We start from the raw sequence: 7535 nt of genomic DNA, 5'->3' as shown, positions 1-7535 counted from the left end.
TCTCTTTTCTGTAACTTTTGTTCTCGTTAGGGTCACAGGTGAGCTGGAACCAATCCCAGCTGACTTTGGGCAAGAGGCAGCATCCACCACGCACTGGTCAGGAGTCAAATGCAGGGCAAAATAGACAAACAGAAACATGGACAGTCTTGCCTATGGCCTTTAGCAGAGCTGGGAATTTTACAAAAAAATTGCAGTCTGTTTATCGGCTCCCGCCTACAGCCGGCGTACCCTTCTGCAGTCTGTCTATCCGCCTTTTTGTCCAGCCGGTAAAAATAGAAATCGCCTATAGGCCGGTCCGCGTAGGATTTAAATCGACTTCCGTTTTCCGACTACCAACTTCGACAAACTACCACTCGCGCCCCCCAACCCCCACGGCATGATATATGAAATGAAAGATTGACTTACTGCGGCATGGAAGCCTCACTGCAGCCGGACTCAATACGTGTCCTTTTAGCACCTCCTAAGACCTTTTTGGAGCTTTATGTACCTTTAAGGACCTCGGAAGCCTCTCCGCATTTAAAGGAGATGAATTTAGTCCGGGCCGTCTGTCTCTTAACATCAGGAAAACGTCACTTCCTGCCCGTTCCCTCACTCAAATCTGTCCCCCAGACAAAAACAACTCAGTCTAACAATACTATTGTTACACAAAACTCGCCGTGGTCATTGAAGTCCCACCACGAAAATAGACGATTACATAGACTGATAAAAATGGGCTTTCGATGAGTCTTAAGCTGACTATTTTTTGAAGTTTCCCGTTAATCGTTATTTGCCTACAAAATGGGCATCCGTGATCGGCGGATAGACGGTCCGGTCCGTCACATTGGCGGAATGCCCAGCTCTGCAATTTAGAGTGTTCAAGTTACCCTACAAGCGAGCAGTAAGTAGCATTCCAATCAGCTATGAGAACTACTAGACTACCATTGTCCCCCTGAAAACATGGATCAGCGTCTGTATCCAGCGCTGCAACAAATTTGAACGGTCATTCGTCGGTTCATGCGTCGCCCCTATATAAAAATGTGGTTGTAATTTATGTTTAGTCCTTCTAACAAAGCAATGAAAACGTACGCCCCTCAGGGAAAGTAAATAAACGTTTTGATGTCTACATATAAAAAAATAAATAAAAAAACCACTTTCTCTGTGTGCATGATCACTCCACCTAATCCTTCGGCAATGCTTTCTGCATCTTCAATTTCCCATCAGTCCTCACCATCTTCTCTTCGCTGCTCCACCTTCGCAATGATTTGGATCCTAATGGTCTTTTTACAGCGGCTGGCTAATGTTGCCACGGGGGGACGTAACAGGGCCATAACGAGACAATACTGTCCCATATGCGGCGTATTCGAGGGGCAAATTTGTCTGCTTCAATGGTGACAGGAGCAATCTGTCGCGCGGTTCCAGTGAGGAGCCCAGCGGAGAGACGGGGGTGTCGGGGAAAAAAAAAAAAAAAAAAAAATCACAGTGTATTCAGGATTATATCGTAGGAGCCCATTGAAAGTCTAATGGACTAGTCACATCAAATAGTGTTGGTAGGAGCATGCTCAGATGACTTCATGCACAGACGCGCACACACACACACACACACACGCATGCGCACACACTGGACAGAGAGTAATGGTCCAACCCTTACAGATAATGGCTTCTGTATGTGTGTGTGTGTGTGTGTGTGTGTGTGCGTGCGTGCGCGTGGAGGGGAAGCCGGTCTCCGCAGGAAGGCCAGAGAAGGCCATAAAGAGACCTGCAATATTGTGTTGTGCACATGCTACCAGGAGCAGCCTGAGGATGCATGTCAGTATTATAAGGAGCACTTTTTTTTTTTTTTTTTTTTTACTATGTTCAAATTAATTCTTCTCGAGAATCTGTCCAAACAAGACACAGACAAGCTGGTTCACGCGTTCATTTTCAGTAGATTGGACTATCGTAACAGGGGGTTTACTAGTCTGAACAAAAAATCTATTTGATAGCTGTAAATGGGCCAGAAGGCAGGTTCTTGAAATTTTACTGGGAACAGGAAAACTCGACCACATCACACCGTGTCTAAAAAATCTCCCTCAGAGCAAAGGAATAGGTTTAAAAGCTCTGAATGGTCTTAAAGTGGAAATCAGCCCAAAGGTATTTTTTTTCAAGAATATGTTCCCAGCAAGCCCACTAGTTGAAACACGGCATTCTGATGAATATTGCGTTTGTGGAATACGAGTTAAGCAGCAGAATTCACCCCTTTTTAGCCATCCCAGGGGGCGGCCATTTTGTCACTTCTGTCAACTTAAAATGATATCACAACTGCTCAGGGCTCAGGTAACGACCAATCACAGCTCAGCTTCAGAAAACAGGTCAGTCGTAAAAAGTGGTGGATTTTGCTCACATTGCACAAATGCAATATTAATCAGAACCAGAATGCCGTGTTTCAACTAGTGGGCTTGCATAGAACATACAGGTATTCTTGAAAAAAATATGTTTGAGTTGACTTCCTCTTTGAATATCACAATACATGCATGCCTTGACTTATGAGTTGAATAACCGAACTCGTACAATAACTCAATTTGCATAGGTGACGTTCCCAAATGAAATGAATTGAAAGGCCAGTGATTAGCAACGTGACGAGGAGCTGCCATTTTGGGGACATTTGCTAAATGAAAAAAAAAAAAGAAAAAAATCAAATCAAAACAAAACAAACAAAACATGTAAAATTGCACTTCAAAGGCCTCTGTAATCCCCCATAACATCCGTCCATCCATTATCTATACGGCTTCTCCTCACAAGGCGTGCTGGAGCCTATCCCAGCTGTCTTCGGGCAGTAGGCGGGGGACACCCTGAATTGGTTGCAAGCCAATCGCTGGGCTCCCCCATAACAGACTAATTCCATAGAAAACAACTGCTGACTCAGCGCGCATGGCCTATTCCACTGCCTACACTGCCCTACTCTTTCTTTGCACTATTCAGGGCAAGTGACGGCAGTTTGAAACCTCACGGTCATTTTCAGCCCACACTGAGCACGAAGGATTTCTCCGAGTAGCAGGCAAAATTAAAGTGGCCATTGTAGCTGTGGACATCCGAACAACAACGTCAAAGTTGAGAAAATGTATCCAGGCCAGCAGCGCAACACCGGTGGAAAAAAAAAAAGCCACCCTGGGCCGACTGACACCAAGCAACCAAACTCCCGGTCAATGTCACTAGCACCGGGCTGACCAAGAGACCGCCTTCACTCTTGCTAACCACATTTGGGCATTGCACTGCAGCTACAACTACCATGTACTGTTTTCTTTTCTTTTCATTTAGCGTGCGCTACGTGGGCTTTTTATCTTGAGTTTTATCTTTTCATCACATCTCGTTTTTAATAATTGATTGCCTCTGCAAAGCACTCTAGATTTGCCGTATGTATGAATGACGCTGTACAAATAATTGCCTTGCCTTGTCTTGCAGAGCGCAGGCTCCATTCGTGACAAATATTGGAGGGTCTAAATGAAGTAATCAGGCACGAGATATGAGGGTGATGCCCCTAACGCAGATGCTTTAGTAAGACACTCGGGATAGCGCGGCTAATTAGCAGCAGGTGTGCAAGGTGGCGGTCATTAGGTTAATGATGTCAAGGATGTCCAGTTTGTAAATGAAACTTACATGGTGTCATCAATTCATGCACATTAGCTGGATCATATCGACCAAGAAAAATCAACCTTCTGCTATCCACTTGTGCAGTTGTTCACCAAGTGCATCTTTTTTTTTCTAACGCTAACTGTATTTTTAGTACTGTAATAATATGCTTTACTTTTTACAGCAGTCATTTTGTCATAGTAAAAAAGGGAATGTGGGAGCAATGACCTTGACTCCATTCAAGTTGTAATGCATTTTGTTTTAGCTTTCCCCCTTAATTATAGTTTTGGCCTTTTCTCAAGTTGGGTAAACCATCTTAACTTTTTTTTTTTTTTTTTTTTACCAATTTTATTGTCTGTGGTGTATTCAAGAGCTTGTCCTCACAAGGGCCACGGGCGTGCTGGAGCCTATCCCAGCTGTCTTCGGGCAGTAGGCGGGGGACACCCTGAATTGGTTGCCAGCCAATCGCAGGGCACACAGAGACAAACATCCGCCCTCACAATCACACAACTAGGGGCAATTTAGAGAGTCCAATCGACTTACCATGCATGTTTTTGGAATGTGGACGGAAGCCGGAGAACCCGGAGAAAACCCACGCAGGCAAAATAATAACAAAAAAACCCAAATTATTTTAGAATATTGCGGGGGGGGGGGGTTGTAAAGAAATCTGACTGTATATGATGAGAAAACTTGGATTATATTAACGATGGCAGTACAGCACGTCCGTGGAGTGAATGCGGCGATTGTGTTTGCTGTGATGTCTTATTTTGCATATCCGATCAATGACGTCACTGATTGATCAGCAAATGATGACATTACAACCGATCACCAATTTTACTTAAATAAATGCAAAATATCTGCCCATCAGACCTGTGCAAAATCTACACGACCATATTCTGTATGCGGTAAGTCGACTTTTTACCGATCTGTTCGGTGAAATCGCACTGGCTGATAGCATATTTTTGTAATTTTGAGGGCCCGGGACTTTTGTGCAGTACCGTCAATACTTGCCACGTTAGCTCATCGGCATTTTTGTTGTTTTTTGATGACACAAGTATTATAATGCAGACTGTGGTTTCTTATTATAAATTGCATTGCTGAAGCAACACATCTAATGATGGCTAAGTACTGGTTTGTGAACGTACTTCTGCCTGTCTGGTACGTTTGCTGGCAGAAAGCGGTGGAAGTGCCCTGAAAGGCTTTACGTGGGCTTATGTTGTTTTAACAAGAGTTTAAAACCCTTTTCCACCGCCGCCCCAGGAGGAGCAGCAATCTGTGCCGCTCTTTTGACACTCTCCGGTTCTCCGTTGCCGCTGCGGCTCCCTTTCACCCAGCACAGCAGCCGTAACGCTGCTAAGTCATCCTTGATTAACCCCTGCTGAATGACTCCAATTAGAGCCAATTAGCCCGGGCGGAGCCAGTCGCTCTTCATGCAGATGAGAGCAATGGGGAGAGTGCAGGGATGGATGGAGGAGCATTGTGAGGTTGAAGTGGCCAGAAGGACCCTCTGGAAGGGGAGCCAAGGGATGATGGGCAGGATGTAAAATAATGATGGCTGCGCAAGTTTTTGCGCCCCGGAGAAAGTCCACGCCCGATATGAGAAATGCTAAAAGGCGCAAACGGCAACTAGAATCTGTTTTTTTTTTATTCCTGCTTCTCCTCCTCTCCGTGTGTATTCGCACAGGCTGCCAAAGCTGGTGGGCCCACCTACTAGATAACGGTGCCAACCTCCCTCGGCCGTCCCCCGCTATCAACCGGCAGCAGGGGTGCAGAGGCCGCGCCGAAGAGCCCACTCAGCCTGTCCAGTGATTGCCTCGGTCTGTCATCAGCCAGACGATTTCTATTATTACAGATGGATGATTGGCCTGGCGAGATGCCGGCCTGGCAGAGCGAGCTCATTTTGGAGCAGTTTGAAGTGTGAGCCTCACTGTACTCCGAGAAGAGGGAGGGAGGGGACCGATCCAAAAGGGGGATTTGGCGCGGAGGCAACGTAGATGGCTGGTAATGACGAATCACGCAGGACGAGCTTGTTAATGTTGCCGACTCCATGTCCAGCGGTAATTTGCCTGTTTATGGCCAGTGCTTTTCGACAAAACAAACAGAGGCGCGTCTCCGAACGAGGACTTTGTTTACGTTTGTGTGCCGTGACAGCGGATGTCACGCTCCCCTCATCGCTTGCTGAGACGTCAGAACATTTTGGGTGCGACCGGAGAGTTAGCTTTTTCGCCGTAAACACCCTCCTCTGCGCCACTGCGTACAAAAGATCCAGTATCTGAGGTCATCGTCATATGACCAGCACATGGCCTTAGCCTCTCTCGTGTGTCTCATGTTGTTGTTGTGCATCCAATCCAATTAGGCCGACACGGGCGCATCTTGAATGCAACTATTGAAAGGCCTTCATGGTCCAACTCAGCCACGCTGGCTCGACTGGCCCGGGGAGGCCTGAATCAATGATTTTCAGCCAAGTCGCGGCATCTGACTACATGGGGGCATGCAAAGCTATGAGGTATTTTTTTTATGACGTATTGATTCAGTGTTCTAAATTGGTGCATCACAAATCGGATTTAATTATGCATGAGGTCTTGAAGTTTTGAAAGGACAGTGTGAACCCTGTGTCGCTTCTCTAGCTGTTTATGTCACTGGGAATGATGTCAGTCGTATTGCCCTTGAGCAGGGCTGCTCTCAGATGGCTGTAATATGACCAAGTCAAAATGATCTACCTACAATAAAAAGGCAAAACATATATTTAGCTGGGAATATATTGGGAATGCCTTATATATACAATAAAAGTACAAGTACAGTACAAAGTTCTAGGGCTGCGCAATAGCTCAAACAAAAATCAATATCGCAATAACGGTCCATACAATATGCATACTGAAAACTCATGCAATAATTTCCTTATGGAATTGAATGCTTTTATCTGAATTTGACCAGTCAGATGCAAACTTAAATGCGCATCGCCACCCAATAGTTGGACGTTATCTGAGGCAATTACAATTAATTCGCTAAGAACACACTGAGCTTGCTTATTTTGCTGCATGAAAAATTAGATCAGAAAAATGTCATTTCTTGATGTTCATGTTATACTATTTTGCAGCTTTTGACAGGCAGCTATCGTATATACAGTATCGATGGTTTAAAATTGGGGGGCTGGCAGTGACCCACGCTCTCTTTTCAAGCGACTGGTTGTTCACGATCGACGCGACGCCTTCCTTGAAGCATCATCGCACAACCTCGGACTCATTCGATGGCGACAGTAGATTTTCAACTGATTTTTTTAATGTGGCGGCGTGATGGAATCACATTTTGGCCTTGGAAGTGGTCATCAGTTGTCAACAGCTGAGTCTGAATGGACCCAAATTCAAAAGCTTATCCTGATCATTCTTCAATTCGCAAATTGGTGGGCCCGACCTTGCGAGGTGGTCCCACCCACCAACCAAAATGTTACAATTTCAAACACAAACCCGGGAATAAAATAAACAAACGCGTGACCCCCGGCCGAGGCGAGGTGACCTCAAAGCAGTTACCACACACCGTCCGTCTCCAGTGGCACAAAGTGAAGGGCGGTGGCAGTAGTGCTAAATGGTTGATTAAAACGCAAAATAAATTGCTTGATTATAAAATAAATGGCTTAATTGCAATGACTGCCTTTATGCCTTCTCGCTTAACGCTTTGCCTTCATTTTGGTGAGTAAAATCAAAGATCGCTGTGACATTTGCACTAATGGGTAAAAAAAAAAAAGAAAAAAAAAGAGAGAACATGCTGCAGGTGTACAGGTAAGGGGCGCAAATTCCTCCAGCCTGCTCTGGTGCCAGAGTTTCACGTGGACCGGGTCACGGCACATTAAACATCATCGACTTTCTTCTGGATCCAAACAACCCGCGTCATGCTATGCCTGTAAGACGCGGCAGCACCTTTGAACCATCATTAGTGACATTTGCATGGATTCC

This window comes from Filicampus tigris, chromosome 1 (assembly GCF_054856515.1).
Source record: "Filicampus tigris isolate MCC_2025a chromosome 1, RoL_Ftig_1.0, whole genome shotgun sequence".
Taxonomy (NCBI): Eukaryota; Metazoa; Chordata; class Actinopteri; order Syngnathiformes; family Syngnathidae; genus Filicampus; species Filicampus tigris.
This window is presented reverse-complemented; position numbering follows the sequence as displayed.